This window comes from Cetorhinus maximus, unplaced genomic scaffold (assembly GCF_964194155.1).
Source record: "Cetorhinus maximus unplaced genomic scaffold, sCetMax3.hap1.1 HAP1_SCAFFOLD_1078, whole genome shotgun sequence".
Classification (NCBI taxonomy): Eukaryota; Metazoa; Chordata; class Chondrichthyes; order Lamniformes; family Cetorhinidae; genus Cetorhinus; species Cetorhinus maximus.
In genome coordinates this window covers 43208-62899 of record NW_027597020.1, presented here as the reverse complement: position 1 = coordinate 62899, position 19692 = coordinate 43208, and the positions used below count along the sequence as shown (strand labels likewise).

Here is a 19692-nt window from a genome sequence, read left to right as displayed (position 1 = left end):
AAAGAAAGAATGCAGAGAAAGAAGGAGGGGGAATTCAGGGAAAGAAAGAGAGAGGGCAGAGAAAGAAAGACAGAGAATCCCAGGAAGGAAAGAGAATGAGAGAATGCAGAGAAGGAAAGAGAGAATGCAAAGGAAGAAAGGGGGAATGCAGCGAAAGAAAGAGAGAGTGAGAGAATGCAGTGAAAGAAAGAGAGAATGCAGATCAAAAATAGAGAGAAAGCAGAGAAAGAAAGAGAATGCAGAGAAATATAGAGAAAGAATACAGAGAAGGAATGAGAGAATGCAGAGAAAGTGAGAAAGAATGCAGAGACATAGAGAGAGAGAATGCAGAGATATATAGAGAGAGAATGCAGAGAATGAAAGAGTGAGAGAGAATGCTTCGAAAGAAAGAGAGAGAGAATTCAGTGAAAAAAAGAGAGAGCGAATGCAGAGAAAGAAAAAGAGAATGCAGAGACAAAAAGACAGAGAATGCGGAGAAAAAGAGTGAGAATGCACAGAAAGAAAGAGAGAATGCAGAGAAAGAAAGAGTGAAGGCAGAGAAAGAAAGACAGAGAATCCCGAGTAAGAAAGAAAAGGAGAGAATGTAGAGAAAGAAAGAGAATGCAGAGAAAGATAGAGAAAGAATACAGAGAAGGAAAGAGAGAATTCAGAGAAAGAGAGCGAGAATGCAGAGAAAGAAAGAAACATAGAGAAAATGCAAGGAAAGAAAGGAAGAGAAGAATGCAGAGAAAGAAAGAGAGAATGCAGTGAATGAAAGAGAGAATGCAGGGAATGAAAGAGAGGGAATGCAGGGAAAGAAAGAGAGAGTGAGAGAATGCGGAGAAAGAAAGAGAGAATGCGGAGAAAGAAAGAGGGAGAGAGAATCCGGAGAAGGAAAGAGAGTGAGAGAATGCAGAGAAAGAAAGAGGGAGAATGCAGTGAAAGAAAGAGAGAATGCAGATCAAAAATAAAGAGAATGCAGAGAAAGAAAGAGAATGCAGAAAAAAATAGAGAAAGAATGCAGAGAAGGAAAGAGAGAATGCAGAGAAATAGAGAGAAAGAATGCAGAGAAAGAAAGAGGCAGAGAATTCAGAGATAAAAAGAGAGAGAATGCAGAGAAAGAAAAAGAGAATGCAGAGAAAGAAATAAAGAAAATTCAGAGAAACAATGACAGAGAATGCAGAGAAAAAGAGTGAGAATGCACAGAAAGAAAGAGAGAATACAGAGAAAGAAGGAGAGGGAATGCAGAGGAAGAACGACAGAAGGCAGAGAAAGAAAGACAGAGAATCCCAGGAAAGAAAAAGAGAAGGAGAGAATGCAGAGATTGAAAGTGAGAATGCAGAGAAAGAAAGAGAGAGAATGCAGTGAAAGAAAGAGAGAATGCAGATGAAAAATAGAGAGAATGCAGAGAAAGAAAGAGAATGCAGAGAAATATAGAGAAAGAATACAGAGAAGGAATGAGAGAATGCAGAGAAAGTGAGAGAGAATGCAGAGAAATAGAGAGAGAGAATGCAGAGATATATATAGAGAGAATGCAGAGAATGAACGAGTGAGAGAGAATGCAGAGAAAGAAAGAGAATGCAGAGAAAGAGAGTTTAGAGAATGCAGAGAAAGAAAGATTTAGAGCTAATGATTCGAAAGAAAGAGAGAGAGAATTCATCAAAAAAAGGGAGAGAGAATGCAGAGACAGAAAGACAGAGAATGCAGAGAAAAAGAGTGAGAATGCACAGAAAGAAAGAGAGAATGCAGAGAAAGGAGGAGAGGGAATGCAGGGAAAGAAAGAGAGAAGGCAGGGAAAGAAAGACAGAGAATCCCAGGAAGGCAAGAGACCTAGAGAATGAAGAGAATGAAAGTGAGAATGCAGAGAAAGAAAGAGAGAGAATGCAGTGAAAGGAAGAGAGAATGCAGATGAAAAGTAGAGAGAATGAAGAGGAAGAAAGAGAATGCAGAGAAATATAGAGAAAGAATACAGAGAAGGAATGAGAGAATGCCGAGAAAGTGAGAGAGAATGCAGAGAAAGAAAGAGTGAGAATGCAGTGAAGGAAAGAGAGAATGGAGAGAAAGAGAGAGAGAATGCAGAGAAATAGAGAGAGAAAATGCAGAGAAATAGAGAGAAAGAATGCAGAGAAAGAAAGAGGGAGAGAATTCAGAGAAAAAAAGAGAGAGAATGCAGAGAAAGAAAGAAAGAGAATGCAGAGAAAGAATGACAGAGAATGCAGAGAAAAAGTGTGAGAATGCACAGAAAGAAAGAGAGGATGTAGAGAAAGAAGGAGAGTGAATGCAGGGAAAGAAAGTTAGCGGGCAGAGAAAGAACGACAGAGAATCCCAGGAAGGAAATAGAAGGAGAGAATGCAGAGAAGGAGAGAGAGAATGCAGAGAATGAAAGAAAGAGGTAGAGAATGCAGCGAAAGAAAGGAAGAGAGAGAATGCAGAGAACGAAAGAGAGAATGCAGAGAATGAAAGAGAGAATGCAGAGAATGAAAGAGAGGGAATGCAGGGAAAGAAAGAGAGAGTGAGAGAATGTGGTGAAAGAAAGAGAAAAAGAATGCAGAGAACGAAAGAGGGAGAATGCAGAGAAAGAAAGAGAATGCAGAGAAATTTAGGGAAAGAATACAGAGAAGGAATGAGAGAATGTAGAGAAAGTGAGAGAGAATGCAGAGAAATAGAAAGAGAGAGAGAATGCAGAGATAGATATAGAGAGAATGCAGAGAATGAAAGAGTGAGAGAGAATGCAGAGAAAGAATCAGAAGGCAGAGAATGAAAGAGAATAGAGAGAAAGAGAGTTTAGAGAATGGAGAGAAAGAAAGATTTAGAGCTAATGCTTCGAAAGAAGGAGCGAGAGAATGCAGCAAAAAAAGGGAGAGAGAATGCAGAGAAAGAAAAAGAGAATGCAGAGACAGAAAGACAGAGAATGCAGAGAAAAAGAGTGAGAATGCACAGAAAAAAAGAGAGAATGCAGAGAAAGAAGGCGAGGGAATGCAGGGAAAGAAAGAGAGAAGGCAGAGAAAGAAAGACAGAGAATCCCAGGAAGGCAAGAGAAGGAGAGAATGATGAGAATGAAAGTGAGAATGCAAAGAAAGAAATAAAATGAATGCAGTGAAAGAAAGAGAGAATGCAGAGAAATATAGAGAAAGAATACAGGGAAGGAATGAGAGAATGTAGAGAAAGTGAGAGAGAGAATGCAGAGAAATAGAGAGGGAGAGAATGCAGAGATATATATAGAGAGAATGCAGAGAATGAAAGAGTGAGAGAGAATGCAGACAAAGAATCAGAATGCAGAGAAAGAAAGAGAATACAGAGAAAGAGAGTTTAGAGAATGCAGAGAAAGAAAGACAGAGAATGCAGAGAAAAAGAGTGACAATGCACAGAAAGAAAGAGAGAATGCAGAGAAAGAAAGAGTGAAGGCAGAGAACGAAAGACAGAGAATCCCGGGTAAGAAAGAAAAGGAGAGAATGCAGAGAAAGAATGAGAGAGAATGCAGTTAAAGAAAGAGAGAATGCAGATCAAAAATAGGGAGAATGCAGCTAAAGAAAGAGAATGCAGAGAAAGATAGAGAAAGAATACAGAGAAGGAATGAGAGAATGCAGAGAAAGTGAGAGAGAATGCAGAGAAAGAAAGAAAGAGAGAGAGATAATGCTTCGAAAGAAAGAGAGAGAGATTTCAGCGAAAAATGAGAGAGAGAATGCAGAGAAAGAAAAAGAGAATGCAGAGAAAGAAAGACAGAGAATGCAGAGAAAAGGGTGAGAATGCACAAAAAGAAAGAAAGGATGCAGAGAAAGAAGGAGAGGGAATGCAGGGAAAGAAAGAGAGAAGGCAGAGAAAGAAAGAGAGAATGCAGAGAAAGAAAGAGAGAGAATGCAGTGAAAGAAAGAGAGAATGCAGAACAAAGTTAGAGGGAATGCAGAGAAAGAAAGAGAATGCAGAGAAAGATAGGGAAAGAATACAGAGAAGGAAAGAGAGAATGCAGAGAAAGATAGAGAGAATGCAGAAAAAGAAGGAAAGAGAAAGAGAATGCAATGAAAGAAAGGAAGAGCGAGAATGCAGAGAAAGAAAGAGAGAATGCAGAGAATGAAAGAGAATGCAGAGAATGAAAGAGAGAATGCAGAGAAGGAAAGAGAGAATGCAGAGAATGAAAGAGAAGGAATGCATGGAAAGAAAGAGAGAGTGAGAGAATGCAGGGAAAGAAAGGGAGAATGCAGAGAAAGAAAAAGAGAAAGAGAATGCGGTGAAAGAAAGAGAGAATGCAGAGAAACAAAGAGAATGCAGAGAAAGATAGAGAAAGAATACAGAGAAAGCAATGAGAGAATGCAGAGAACGAATACGGAGAAGGAAAGAGAGAATGCAGAGAAAGAATGACAGTGAATGCAGAGAAAAAGAATGAGAATGCACAGAAAGAAAGAGAGGATGTAGAGAAAGAAGGAGAGGGAATGCAGGGAAAGAAAGATAGAGGGCAGAGAAAGAATGACAGCGAATCCCAGGAAGGAAAGAGAAGGAGAGAATGCAGAGAAGGAAAGAGAGAATGCAGAGAAAGAGAGAGAGAATGCGGAGAAGGAAAGAGATTGAGAGAATGCAGAGAAAGAAAGAGAATGCAGGGAATGAAAGAGAGAATGCAGGGATAGAAAGAGAGAGAGAGAATGTGGTGAAAGAAAGAGAATGCACAGAAAGAAAGAGAGAATGCAGAGAAACAAAGAGAATGCAGAGAAACAAAGAGAATGCAGAGAGAGAGAGAGAATGCAGAGAAAGAATCAGAATATAGAGAAAGAGAGTTTAGAGAATGCAGAGAAAGAAAGAGAGAGAGATAATGCTTCGAAACAAAGGGAGAGTGAATTCAGCGAAAAAAAGATAGAGATAATGCAGAGAAAGAAAAAGAGAATGCAGAGACAGATAGACAGAGAATGCAGAGAAAAAGAGTGGGAATGCAGAGAAAGAAAGAGAGAATGCAGAGAAAGAAGGAGAGGGAATGCAGGGAAAGAAAAAGAGAAGGCAGAGAAAGAAGGACAGAGAATGCAGTGAAAGAAAGAGAGAATGCAGATCAAAAATAGGGAGAATGCAGATAAAGAAAGAGAATGCAGAGAAAGATAGAGAAAGAATACAGAGAAGGAAAGAGAGAATGCAGAGAAAGAGAGAGGGAATGCAGAGAAAGAAAGGAAGAGAGAGAATGCAGAGAAAGAAAGAGAGAATGCAGAGAATGAAAGAGAATGCAGAGAAATATAGAGAAAGAATACAGAGAAGGAAAGAGAGAATGCAGAGAAAGAGAGAGGGAATGCAGAGAAAGAAAGGAAGAGAGAGAATGCAGAGAAAGAAAGAGAGAATGCAGAGAATGAAAGAGAATGCAGAGAAATATAGAGAAAGAATACAGAGAAGGAAAGAGAGAATGCAGAAAAAGTGAGAGAGAATGCAGAGAAATAGAGAGAGAGAATGCAGAGATATATATAGAGAGAATGCAGAGAATGAACGAGTGAGAGAGAATGCAGAGAAAGAATCAGTATGCAGAGAAAGAAAGAGAATACAGAGAAAGAGAGTTTAGAGAATGCAGAGAAAGAAAGAGAGAGAGATAATGCTTCGAAAGAAAGAGAGAGAATTCATCGAAAAAAAGAGAGAGAGAATGCAGAGAAAGAAAAAGAGAATGCAGAGACCGAAAGACAGAGAATGTAGCGAAAAAGGGTGAGAATGCACAAAAAGAAAGAAATGATGCAGAGAAAGAAGGAGAGGGAATGCAGGGAAAGAAAGAGAGAAGGTAGAGATAGAGAGACAGAGAATCCCGGGAAAGAAAGAGAAGGAGAGAATGCAGAGAAGGAAAGTGAGAATGCAGAGAAACAAAGAGAGAGAATGCAGTGAAGGAAAGAGAGAATGCAGAACAAAGTTAGAGGGAATGCAGAGAAAGAAAGAGAATGCAGAGAAAGATAGAGAGAATGCAGAAAAAGAAGGAAAGAGAAAGAGAATGCAATGAAAGAAAGGAAGAGAGAGAATGCAGAGAAAGAAAGAGAGAATGCAGAGAATGAAAGAGAGAATGCAGAGAATGAAAGAGAGGGAATGCAGGGAAAGAAAGGGAGAATGCCGCGAAAGAAAAAGAGAGAGAGAATGCGGTGAAAGAAAGAGAAAGAGAATGCAGTGAAAGAAAAAGAGAATGCAGATCAAAATAGAGAGAATGCGGAGAAAGAAAGAGAATGCAGAGAAATATAGGGAAAGAATACAGAGAAAGGAATGAGAGAATGCAGAGAAAGTGAGAGAGAGAATGCAGAGAAATAGAGAGAGAGAGAGAATGCAGAGATAAATATAGAGAGAATGCAGAGAATGAAAGAGTTAGAGAGAATGCAGAGAAAGAATCAGAATGTAGAGAAAGAAAGAGAATACAGAGAAAGAGAGTTTAGAGAATGCAGTGAAAGAAAGATAGAGAGATAATGCTTCGAAACAGAGAGAGAATTCAGCGAAAAAGAGAGAGAGAGAATGCAGAGAAATAAAAAGAGAATGCAGAGATAGAAAGACAGTTAATGCAGAGAAAAAGAGTGAGAATGCACAGAAAGAAAGAGAGAATGCAGAGAAAGAAGGAGAGGGAATGCAGGGAAAGAAAGAGAGAATGCAGATCAAAAATAGGGAGAATGCAGAGAAAGAAAAAGAATGCAGAGAAAAATAGAGAAAGAATACAGAGAAGGAAAGAGAGAATGCAGAGAAAGAGAGAGAGAATGCAGAGAAAGAAAGGAAGAGAGAGAATGCAGAGAAAGAAAGAGAGAATACAGAGAATGTAAGAGAATGCAGAGAAAGAAAGAGAGAATGCAGGGAAAGAAAGAGAGAATGCAGAGAAAGAAAGAGAGAATACAGAGATTGAAAGCGAATGCAGGGATAGGAGGAGAGGGAAGGCACGGAAAGAAAGAGAGAGTGAGAGAATGTGGGGAAAGAAAGAGAGATTGTGGTGAAAGAAAGAGAGAGAGAGAATGCAGAGAACGAAAGAGTGTGAGAGAATGCAGAGAAAGAAAGAGAGAATGCAGTGAAAGAAAGAGAGAATGTAGATCAAAAATAGAGAGAATGCAGAGAAAGAAAGAGAATGCAGAGAAAGATAGAGAAAGAATACAGAGAAGGAAAGAGAGAATGCAGATAAATAGAGAGAATGTAGAGAAATAGAGAGAGAGAATGCAGAGATATAGAGAGAAAGAATGCAGAGAAAGAGAGAGGGAGAGACTTCAGAGAAAAGAGAGAGAGAGAGACTGCAGAGAATGAAAAAGAGAATGCAGAGAAAGAAAGAAAGAAAGAAAGAGAATGCAGAGAAACAATGACAGAAATGCAGAGAAAAAGAATGAGAATGCACAGAAAGAAAGAGAGAAGGCAGAGAAAGAAAGACAGAGAATCCCAGGAAAGAAAGAGAAGGAGAGAATGCAGAGAAGGAAAGAGAGAATGCAGAGAAAGAAAGAGGGAATGGAGGGCAAGAAAGAGAGTGTGAGAGAATGCAGGGAAAGAAAGAGAAAATACGGAGAAAGAAAGAGAGAGAGAGAATGCGGAGAAGGAAAGAGAATGAGAGAATACAGAGAATGAAAGAGGGAGAATGCAGTGAAAGAAAGAGAGAATGCAGATCAAAAATAGAGAGAATGCAGAGAAAGAAAGAGAATGCAGAGAAATATAGAGAAAGAATACAGAGAAGGAATGAGAGAATGCACAGAAAGTGCGAGAGAGAATGCAGAGAAATAGAGAGAGAGAATGCAGAGAAAGCGAGAGAGAATGCAGAGAAATAGAGAGAGAGAATGCAGAGATATATATAGAGAAAAGGCAGAGAATGAAAGAGTGAGAGAGAATGCAGAGAAATAATCAGAATGCAGAGAATGAAAGAGAATAAAGAGAAAGAGAGTTTAGAGAATGGAGAGAAAGAAAGAGAGAGAGATAATGCTTCAAAAGAAAGAGAGAGAGAATTCAGCGAAAAAAAAGATAGAGAGAATGCAAAGAAAGAAAAAGAGAATGCAGAGACAGATAGATAGAGAATACAGAGAAAAAGAGTGGGAATGCAGAGAAAGAAAGAGAGAATGCAGAGAAAGAAGGAGAGGGAATGCAGGGAATGAAAAAGAGAAGGCAGACAAAGAAAGACAGAGAATGCAGTGAAAGAAAGAGAGAATGCAGATCAAAAATAGGGAGAATGCAGATAAAGAAAGAGAATGCAGAGAAAGATAGAGAAAGAATACAGAGAAGGAAAGAGAGATTGCAGAGAAAGAGAGAGGGAATGCAGAGAAAGAAAGAGAGAATGCAGAGAATGAAATAGACTGCAGAGAAAGAAAGAGAGAATGCAGGGAAAGAAAGAGAGAGTGAGAGAATGTGGGTAAAGAAAGAGAGAATGCGGAGAAAGAAAGAGGGAGAGAGACTGCGGAGAAGGAAAGAGAGTGAGAGAATGCAGAGAAAGAAAGAGGGAGAATGCAGAGAAAGAAATAGAATGCAGAGAAAGATAGAGAAAGAATACAGAGAAGGAAAGAGAGAATGCAGAGAAAGAGAAAGAGAATGTAGAGAAAGAAAGAAACATAGAGAAAATGCAATGAAAGAAAGGAAGAGAAGAATGCAGAGAAAGAAAGAGAGAATGCAGGGAAAGAAAGAGAGGGAATTCAGGGAAAGAAAGAGAGAGTGAGAGAATGCGGGGAAAGAAAGAGAGAATGCGGAGAAAGAAAGAGGGAGAGAGAATTCTGAGAAGGAAAGAGAGTGAAAGAACGCAGAGAAAGAAAGAGGAAGAATGCAGTGAAAGAAAGAGAGAATGCAGATCAAAAATAAAGAGAATGCAGAGAAAGAAAGAGAATGCAGAAAAAAATAGAGAAAGAATGCAGAGAAGGAAAGAGAGAATGCAGCGAAATAGAGAGAAAGAATGCAGAGAAAGAAAGAGAGATTGTGGAGAAAGAAAGAGAGAGAGAGAATGCGGAGAAATAAAGAGTGTGAGAGAATGCAGAGAAAGAAAGAGAGAATGCAGTGAAAGAATGATTGTAGATCAAAAATAGAGAGAATGCACAGAAAGAAAGTGAATGCAGAGAAAGATAGAGAAAGAATACAGAGAAGGAAAAAGAGAATGCAGAGAGAGGGAGAATGCAGAGAAATAGAGAGAGAGAATGCAGAGAAATAGAGAGAAAGAATGCAGAGAAAGAAAGAGGGAGAGAATTCAGAGAAAAAAGAGAGAGAGTCTGCAGAGAAAGAAAAAGAGAATGCAGAGAAAGAAAGAAATAGAATGCAGAGAAACAATGAGAGAGAATGCAGAGAAAAAGAGTGAGAATGTACAGAAAGAAAGAGAGAATGCAGAGAAAGAAAGAAAGAGAATGCAGAGAAACAATGAGTGAGAATGCAGAGAAAAAGAGTGAGAATACACAGAAAGAAAGTGAGAATGCAGAGAAAGAAGGAGAGGGAATGCAGGGAATGAAAGAGAGAAGGCAGAGAAAGAAATACAGAGTATCCCAGGAAGGAAAGAGAAGGAGAGAATGCAGAGAATGAAAGTGAGAATGCAGAGAAAGAAAGAGAAAGAATACAGAGAAGGAAAGAGAGAATGCAGAGAAATAGAGAGAGAGAATGCAGAGAAATAGAGAGAAAGAATGCAGAGAAAGAAAGAGGGAGAGAATTCAGAGAAAAGAGAGAGAGAGACTGCAGAGAATGAAAAAGAGAATGCAGAGAAAGAAAGAAAGTGAATGCAGAGAAACAATGACAGAGCATGCAGAGAAAAAGAATGATAATGCACATAAAAGAAGAAAATGCAGAGAAAGAAGGAGAGGGAATGCAGGGAATGAAAGAGAGAAGGCAGAGAAAGAAAGACAGAGAATCCCAGGAAGGAAAGAGAAGGAGAGAATGCAGAGAATGAAAGTGAGTACGCAGAGAAAGAAAGAGAGAGAGAGAATGCAGAGAAAGAAAGAGAAAGAGAATGCCGGGAAAGAAAGAGAGAATGCAGATCAAAAATAGAGAGAATGCAGAGAAAGACAGAGAATGTAGAGAAAGAGAGGGAGACAATGCTAAGAAAGGAAGATTGAGAATGCAGAGAAAGAAAGAGAGATAGAATGCAGAGAAATAGAGAGAGAGAATTCTGAGAAATAGAGAGAGAGAATGCAGAGAAAGAAAGAGTGAGAGAGAATGCAGAGAAAGAATCAGAATGTAGAGAAAGAAAGAGAATACAGAGAAAGAGAGTTGAGAGAATGTAGAGAAAGAAAGAGAGAGAGATAATACTTCGAAAGAAAGAGAGAGAGAATTCAGAGAAAAAAGAGAGAGAATGCAGAGAAAGAAAAAGAGAATGTAGAGAAAGAAAGAAAGAGAATGCAGAGAAAGAAAGACAGAGAATGCAGAGAAAAAGGGTGAGAATGCACAATAAGAAAGAAAGGATGCAGAGAAAGAAGGAGAGGGAATGCAGGGAAAGAAAGAGAGAAGGCAGAGAAAGAAAGAGAGAGAATGCATTGAAAGAAAGAGAGAATGCAGATCAAAAATAGGGAGAATGCAGATAAAGAAAGAGAATGCAGAGAAAGATAGAGAAAGAATACAGAGAAGGAAAGAGAGAATGCAGAGAAAGAGAGAGGGAATGCAGAGAAAGAAAGAAAGAGACAGAGACTGCAACGAAAGAAAGAAAGAAAGAGAGAGAATGCAGAGAAAGAAAGAGAGAATGCAGAGAATGAAAGAGAGAGAATGCAGGGAAAGAAAGAGAGTGAGAGAATGTGGGGAAAGAAAGAGAGAATGCAGAGAAAGAAAGAGGGAGCGAGAGTGCGGAGAAGGAAAGAGAGTGAGAGAATGCAGAGAAAGAAAGAGGGAGAATGCAGTGAAAGAAAGAGAATGCAGATCAAAGATAGAGAGAATGCAGAGAAAGAAATAGAATGCAGAGAAAGATAGAGAAAGAATACAGAGAAGGAAAGAGAGAATGCAGAGAAAGAGAGAGAATGCAGAGAACTAGAGGGAGAGAATGCAGAGAAATAGAGAGAAAGAATGCTGAGAAAGAAAGAGGGAGAGAATTCAGAGATAAAAAGAGAGAGAGAATGCAAAGAAAGAAAAAGAGAATACAGAGAAAGAAAGAAAGAAAGAAAGAAAGAAAGAAAGAAAGAAAGAAAGAAAGAAAGAAAGAAAGAAAGAAAGAAAGAGAATGCAGAGAAAGAATGACAGATAATGCAGAGAAAAAGTGTGATAATGCACAGAAAGGAAGAGAGAATGTAGAGAAAGAAGGAGAGGGAATGCAGGGAAAGAACGAGAGAAGGCAGAGAAAGAAAGACAGAGAATCTCAGGAAGGAAAGAGAAGTAGAGAATTCAGAGAAGGACAGTGAGAATGCAGAGAAAGAAAGAGAGAGAATGCAATGAAAGAAAGAGAGAATGCAGAACAAAGGTAGAGAGAATGCAGAGAAAGAAAGACAATGCAGAGAAAGTCAGGGAAAGAATACAGAGAAGGAAAGAGAATGCAGAGAAAGAGAGAGAGAATGCAGAGAAAGAAAGAGAGAATGCAGAGAATGAAAGAGAGAGTGAGAGAATGCAGGGAAAGAAAGAGAGATTGTGGAGAAAGAAAGAGAGAGAGAGAATGCAGAGAAATAAAGAGTGTGAGAGAATGCAGAGAAAGAAAGAGAGAATGCAGTGAAAGAAAGAGAGAATGTAGATCAAAAATAGAGAGAATGCACAGAAAGAAAGAGAATGCAGAGAAAGATAGAGAAAGAATACAGAGAAGGAAAAAGAGAATGCAGAGAGAGAGAGAATGCAGAGAAATAGAGAGAGAGAATGCAGAGAAATAGAGAGAAAGAATGCAGAGAAAGAAAGAGGGAGAGAATTCAGAGAAAAAAGAGAGAGAGTCTGCAGAGAAAGAAAAAGAGAATGCAGAGAAAGAAAGAAATAGAATGCAGAGAAACAATGAGAGAGAATGCAGAGAAAAAGAGTGAGAATGTACAGAAATAAAGAGAGAATGCAGAGAAAGAAAGAGAATGCAGAGAAACAATGAGAGAGAATGCAGAGAAAAAGAGTGAGAATGCAGAGAAAGAAGGAGAGGGAATGCAGGGAATGAAAGAGAGAAGGCAGAGAAAGAAATACAGAGAATCCCAGGAAGAAAAGAGAAGGAGAGAATTCAGAGAAGGAAAGTGAGAATGCCGAGAAAGAAAGAGAGAATGCAGATCAAAAATAGAGAGAATTCGGAGAAAGAAAGAGAATGCAGAGAAATAGAGAGAAAGAATACAGAGAAGGAAAGAGAGAATGCAGAGAAATAGAGAGAGAGAATGCAGAGAAATAGAGAGAGAGAATTCAGAGAAATAGAGAGAGAGAATGCAGAGAAAGAAAGAGTGAGAGAGAATGCAGAGAAAGAATCAGAATGTAGAGAAAGAAAGAGAATACAGAGAAAGAGAGTTGAGAGAATGCAGAGAAAGAAAGAGAGAGAGATAATACTTCGAAAGAAAGAGAGAGAGAATTCAGAGAAAAAAAGAGAGAGAGAATGCAGAGAAAGAAAAAGAGAATGCAGAGAGAGAAAGAAAGAGAATGCAGAGAAAGAAAGACAGAGAATGCAGAGAAAAAGGGTGAGAATGCACAATAAGAAAGAAAGGATGCAGAGCAAGAAGGAGAGGGAATGTAGGGAAAGAAAGAGAGAAGGCAGAGAAAGAAAGACAGAGGATCCCAGGAAGGAAAGAGAAGGAGAGAATGCAGAGAATGAAAGTGAGAATGCAGAGAAAGATAGAGAAAGAATACAGAGAAGGAAAGAGAGAATGCAGAGAAATAGAGAGAGAGAATGCAGAGAAATAAAGAGAGAGAATGCAGAGAAATAGAGAGAAAGAATGCAGAGAAAGGAAGAGGGAGAGAATTCAGAGAAAAGAGAGAGAGAGACTGCAGAGAATGAAAAAGAGAATGCAGAGAAAGAAAGAAAGAGAATGCAGAGAAACAATGACAGAGAATGCAGAGAAAAATTGTGAGAATGCACATAAGAGAAGAGAATGCAGAGAAAGTAGGAGAGGGAATGCAGGGAAAGAAAGAGAGAATGCAGAGAAAGAAAGTGAGAATGCAGAGAAAGAAAGAGAGAGAATACAGGGAAAGAAAGAGAGAATGCAGAGAAAGAAAGAGAGAATGCAGAACAAAGATAGAGAGAATGCAGAGAAAGAAAGAGAATGCAGAGAAAGACAGGGAAAGAATACAGAGAAGGAAAGAGAGAATGCAGAAAAAGAAAGAAAGAGAGAGAGAATGCAGTGCAAGAAAGGAAGAGAGAGAATGCGGAGAAAGAAAGAGAGAATGCAGAGAATGAAAGAGAATGCAGAGAAAGGAAGAAAGGGAATTCAGGGAAAGAAAGAGAGAATGCGGAGAAAAACAAGAGACGGAGAAAGTGGGGAAAGAAAGAGAGTGAGAGTACGCAGAGAAAGAAAGAGAGAGAGAATGCAGAGAAAGAAAGAGAAAGAGAATGCCGGGAAAGAAAGAGAGAATGCAGATCAAAAATAGAGAGAATGCAGAGAAAGACAGAGAATGTAGAGGAAGAGAGGTAGACAATGCTGAGAATGGAAGATTGAGAATGCAGAGAAAGAAAGAGATAGAATGCAGAGAAATAGAGAGAGAGAATGCAGAGAAAGAAAGAGTGAGAGAGAATGCAGAGAAAGAAAGAGAGAGAGATAATACTTCGAAAGAAAGAGAGAGAGAATTCAGAGAAAAAAAGAGAGAGAGAATGCAGAGAAAGAAAAAGAGAATGCAGAGAAAGAAAAAGAGAATGCAGAGAAAGAAAGGAGCAGAATGCAGAGAAAGAAAAAGAGAATGCAGAGAAAAAGGGTGAGAATGCACAAAAAGAAAGAAAGGATGCAGAGAAAGAAGGAGAGGGAATGCAGGGAAAGCAAGAGAGAAGGCAGAGATAGAAAGACAGAGAATCCCAGGAAAGAAAGAGAAGGAGAGAATGCAGAGAAGGAAAGTAAGAATGCAGAGAAACAAAGAGAGAGAATGCAGTGAAAGAAAGAGAGAATGCAGAACAAAGTTAGAGGGAATGCAGAGAAAGAAAGAGAATGCAGAGAAAGATAGGGAAAGAATACAGCGAAGGAAAGAGAGAATGCAGAGAAAGATAGAGAGAATTCAGAAAAAGGAAAGAGAAAGAGAATGCAACGAAAGAAAGGAAGAGAGAGAATGCAGAGAAAGAAACAGAGAATGTAGAGAATGAAAGAGAATGCAGAGAAGGAAAGAGGGAATGCAGTGAAAGAAAGAGAGAGTGAGAGAATGCAGGGAAAGAAAGGGAGAATGCAGAGAAAGAAAGAGAGAGAGAGAATGCGGTGAAAGAAACAGAAAGAGAATGCAGAGAAAGAAAGAGAGAGAATGCAGTGAAAGAAAGAGAGAATGCAGATCAAAAATAGAGAGAATGCACAGAAAGGAAGAGAATGCAGAGAAAGATAGAGAAAGAAGACAGAGAAGGAATGATAGAATGCAGAGAAAGTGAGAGAGAATGCAGAGAAATAGAGAGAGAGAGAGAATGCAGAGATATATATAGAGAGAATGCAGAGAATGAAAGAGTGAGAGAGAATGCAGAGTAAGAATCAGAATGCAGAGAAAGAAAGAGAATACAGAGAAAGAGAGTTTAGAGAATGCAGAGAAAGAAAGAGAGAGAGATAATACTTCGAAAGAAAGAGAGAGAGAATTCAGTGAAAAAAAGATAGAGAGAATGCAGAGAAAGAGAGAATGTAGATCAAAAATAGGGAGAATGCAGATAAAGAAAGAGAATGCAGAGAAAGATAGAGAAAGAATACGGAGAAGGAAAGAGAGAATGCAGAGAAAGAGAGAGAGAATGCAGAGAAAGAAAGAAAGAGAGAGAGATAATGCTTCGAAAGAAAGAGAGAGAGAATTCAGCGGAAGAAAGATAGAGAGAATGCAGAGAAAGAAAGAGAATGCAGAGAAAGATAGAGAAAGAATACGGAGAAGGAAAGAGAGAATGCAGAGAAAGAGAGAGAGAATGCAGAGAAAGAAAGAAAGAGAGAGAAAATGCAACGAAAGAAAGGAAGAGAGAGAATGCAGAGAAAGAAAGAGAGAATGCAGAGAATGAAAGAGACTGCAGAGAAAAAAAGAGAGAATGCAGGGAAAGAAAGAGAGAGTGAGAGAATGAAGAGAAAGAAAGAGAATGCAGAGAAAGAAAGAGAGAGAGATAATACTTCGAAAGAAAGAGAGAGAGAATTCAGTGAAAAAAAGATAGAGAGAATGCAGAGAAAGAGAGAATGCAGATCAAAAATAGAGAGAATGCAGAGAAAGAAAGAGAATGCAGAGAAAGATAGAGAAAGAATGCAGAGAAGGAAAGAGGGAGAGAATTCAGAGATAAAAAGAGAGAGAATGCAGAGAAAGAAAAAGAGAATGCAGAGAAAGAAAGAAAGAGAATGCAGAGAAAGAATGACAGATAATGCAGAGTAAAAGTGTGATAATGCACAGAAAGGAAGAGAGAATGTAGAGAAAGAAGGAAAGGGAATGCAGGGAAAGAAAGAGAGAAGGCAGAGAAAGAAAGACAGAGAATCTCAGGAAGGAAAGGGAAGGAGAGAATGCAGAGAAGGAAAGTGAGAATGCAGAGAAAGAAAGAGAGAGAATGCAATGAAAGAAAGAGAGAATGCAGAATAAAGGTAGAGAGAATGCAGAGACAGAAAGAGAATGCAGAGAAAGTCAGGGAAAGAATACAGAGAAAGAGAGAGAGAATGCGGAGAATGCAGAAAGAATGTAACCTCCTCCAGCCCCTACAACCCTCCCTATCTCTGTAACCTCCTCTATCCCCTACAACCCTCCCTATCCCTGTAACCTCCTCCAGTCCCTACAACCCTCCCTATCTCTGCAACCTCCTCCAGCCCCTACAACCCTCCCTATCTCTGTAACCTCCTCCAGCACATACAACCCTCCCTATCTCTGTAACCTCCTTCAGCCCCTACACCCCTCCCTATCTCTGTAACCTCCTGCAGCCCCTACACCCCTCCCTATCTCTGTAACCTCCTCCAGCCCCTACACCCCTCCCTATCTCTGTTAGCTCCTCCAGCCCCTACACCCCTCCCTATCTCTGTGAACAGATCCTGCCCCAACAAAACTCCCTATATGCATAAATTCCTCCAGCCCCTACAACCATCCTATCTCTGTAACCTCCTCTGGCTCCGACAACCCTCCATTTCACTGTAACCTCCTCCAGCCCCGAGAACCCTCCCTATCTCTGTAATCTCTTTCAGCCCCTACAACCCTCCCTATCTCTGTAACCTCTTTCAGCCCCTACAACCCTCCCTATCTCTGTAACCTCCTCCAGCCCCCTACACCCCTCCCTATCTCTGTAACCTCCTCCAGCCCTACAACACTCCCTATCTCTGTAACCTCCTCCAGTCCCTATACCCCTCCCTATCTCTGTAACCTCCTCCAGTCAGTACATCCCTCCCTATCTCTGTAACCTCCTCCAGCCCCTACAAACCTCTCCATCCCTGTATCCTCCAAGGCCACAACAACCCTCCCTATCTCTGTAACCTCCTCCTGCCCATACAACCCTCCTTACCCCTGTAACCTCCTCCAGTCCCTACTGCCCTCCCTCTATCTGAAACCTCCTCCAGCACCTACACCCCTCCCTGCCTCTGTAATGTCCTCCTGCCCCTACACCTCTCCCCATCCCAATAAATACCTCCAGCCCCTACAACCCTCCCTATCTTTGTAACCTCCTCCAGCCCCTACAACCCTCCTTATCTCTGTAACCTCCTCCCGTCCCTACAATCCTCCCTAACTCTGTAACCCCCTCCAGCCCCTACACCCCTCCCTATCTCTGTAACCTCCTCCAGCCCCTACACCCCTCCCTATCTCTGCAACCTCCTCCAGCCCCTACAACCCTCCCTATCCCTATAAGCTTCTACAGTCCCAACAGCCCTCCCTATCCCTCTAACCTCCTCCAGCCCCAACAACCCTCCCTATCTCTGTAACCTCCTCCAGCCCCTACAACCCTCCCTATCTCTGTAACCTTCTCCAGCCCCTACAACCCTCCCTATCTCCGTAGACTCCTCCCGTCCCTACAATCCTCCCTAACTCTGTAACCCCCTCCACCCCCTACAACCCTCCCTATCCCTGTAACATCCTCCTGCCCCTAGACCCCCCCCCCCTATCTCTGGAGCCTCCTCCAGCCCCTACACCCCTCCCTATCTCTGTAAAGTCCTCCAGCCCCCTACACCCCTCCCTGTCTCTGTAACATCCTCCAGCACCTACAACCCTCCCTATCTCTGTAACCTCCTCCAGCCCCTACACCCCTCCCTATCTCTGGAACCTCCTGCAGCCCCTACAACCCTCCCTCTCTCTGTAACCTCCTGCAGCCCCTAGTACCCGCTATCTCTGTAACCTCCTCCAGCCCCTCCAACCCTCCCTATCTCTGTAACCTCCTCCAGCTCCTACAATCCTCCATATCTCGGTAACCTCCTCCAAGTCCAACAACCCTCCCTATCTCTGTAACCTTCTCCAGCTCCTACAACCCTCCTTATCTCGGTAAACTACTCCAGCCCTACAACCCTCCCTATCTCTGTAACCTCCTCCAGCTCCTACACCCCTCCCTATCTCTGTAACCTCCTCCAGCCCCTTCAACTCTCCCTATCTCTGTAACCTCCTCCAGCCCCTTCAACTCTCCCTATCTCTGTAACCTCCTCCAGCTCCTACACCCCTCCCTATCCCTCTAACCTCCTCCAGCCCCTACAACCCTCCCTATCCCTATAAGCTTCTCCAGTCCCAACAGCCCTCCCTATCCCTCTAACCTCCTCCAGCCCCGACAACCCTCCCTATCTCTGTAACCTCCTCCAGCACCTTCAACCTTCCTTATCTCTATAACCTTCTCCAGTCTCAACAACCCTCCCTATCACTGCAACCTCCTCCTACCCCACAACCCTACCTACTCCACAACCCTACCTACTCCTGTAACCTCCTCCAGTCCCTACATCCCTCCCTATCACGGTAACCCCCTCTAGTCCCTACACCCCTCTCTATCTCTGTAACCTCCTCCAGCCCCTACAACCCTCCCCATCTCTGTAACCTCCTCCAGTCCCTACAACCCTCCCTATCTCTGTAACCTCCTGCAGCCTCTGCACCCCTCCCCACCCCTCTAACCTCCTCCAGCCCCTGCAACCGTCCGAGATCTCTGCGCTCCTCCAATGCTGTTCTCTCAAATCCCCAATTTGTATCGCTCCACCATTGGCGGCCGTGCCTTCAGCTTCCTGGGGGCCCCAAGCTCTGCAGTTCCCTCCGTAAATCCTCCCTGCACCTCCCTCTCTCTATCTCTCTCTCTCCCTCTCTCCTCATTTAAGACGCTCCTTAAATCCTCCCTCTCTGACCAGGCTTTTGGTGTCTTGTCTATAATATCTCCGTACGCGTCTCAGGACCATACTTGTTTGATTATTGCTCCTGTCAAGCATTTCGGATGTTTTGGTAATTTCAAGATGCATATAATGAATGGGATGTCCTTCATGTCTCTCTTTCCCTGTCTGTGTATCTCTTTATCTCTTCCCCCCCACCTCTCTTCCTCCCCCTCTTTCTCCCTCTCTTTCTCCTTCTCTTTCTCTCCCTTTCTCCTCCCCTTTCTCCCTGTCTTTCTCCTTCTCTTTCTCCCTCTCTATCTCCCTTTCTTTCTCCCTCTTTTCTCCCTCTCTTTCTCCCTCCCTTTCGCCCTCCCTTTCTCCCTCTCTTACTCTACCTCTTCCTCCCTTGCTCTCATCACTCTCCTTCTCCCTCTCTCTTTCTCCCTCTCTCTTTCTATTTCTTTCCTGCACTCGCTCTATCTATGGTCTGTAATAACAACTAGATAATGTACCGTTGGCTACTTATTGACGATGTTTGTCGATGGTTTGCAGCATGACATGGTTGCTGCATCCACATGAACCCAGGACACTGGGAAAGTCATTTCATTCAGTTAATGGTCCCACCTGAAAGACGGCGCCTCAGACAGTGCCACACTCCCTCGGCGCTGGGCGTCAGGGAATGTCAACCTGGGTAAGAGGGAGCGCCAGAGGGTTGACTTTCAGCCTCTGCTTGGTTGAGGTCAGTACATACGAACACACGAACAAGGAGCAGGAAAAGGCCATTCAGCCCCTTGAGCCTGCTCCGCCATTTAATAAGATCGTGGCTGATCTGATCGTAACCTGAAATCTGCATCCCACCTCCCACCCACCGATAACCTCTCACCCCACCTTGCTCACCAAGAATCTCTCCACCTCTGCCTGAAAAATATTCAAAGACTCGGTTTCCACTGCCTTTTTTATAAATTCATTCATGCGATGTTCACGAGAACGATCCCAGGGACGAAAGGCTTAACATATGAGGAAGGTTTGAGGACTCTGGGTCTATACTCGATGGAGTTTAGAAGGATGAGGTGGGGGAATCTGATTGAAACTTACAGAATACTGAAAGGCCTGGGATAGAGTGGACGTGGGGAAGATGTTTCCATTAGTCGGAGAGACTAGGACCCCGAGGGGCACAGCCTCAGAGTAAAGGGAAGACCTTTTAGAACAGAGATGAGGAGAAACTTCTTTAGCCGGACAGTGGTGAATCTATGGAGTTCATTGCCACAGAAGGCTGTGGAGGCCAGGTCATTGAGTGTATTTAAGACCGAGATAGATAGGTTCTTGACTGGTGAGGGGATCAAAGGTTACGGGGAAGAAGGCGGGAGAATGGGGTTGAGAAACGTATCAGCCATGATTGAATGGCGGAGCAGACTCGATGGGCCGAATGGCCTAATTTCTGCTCCTATGTCTTATGGTTTCTTATGATGTGGGTATTGCCGGCCAGGCCAGCATTTATTATCCATCCCTAATTGCCCCTTGTTCAGTGGGTATTTTA

At 41.8% G+C, this 19692-nt stretch overlaps 1 pseudogene; it reads left to right on the top strand.

The window, feature by feature from the left end:
• LOC144675656 (uncharacterized) overlaps positions 1-18712 on the top strand; it is a 56708-nt pseudogene extending 37996 nt beyond the window's left edge.
• Positions 18713-19692: the final 980 nt, after the last annotated feature.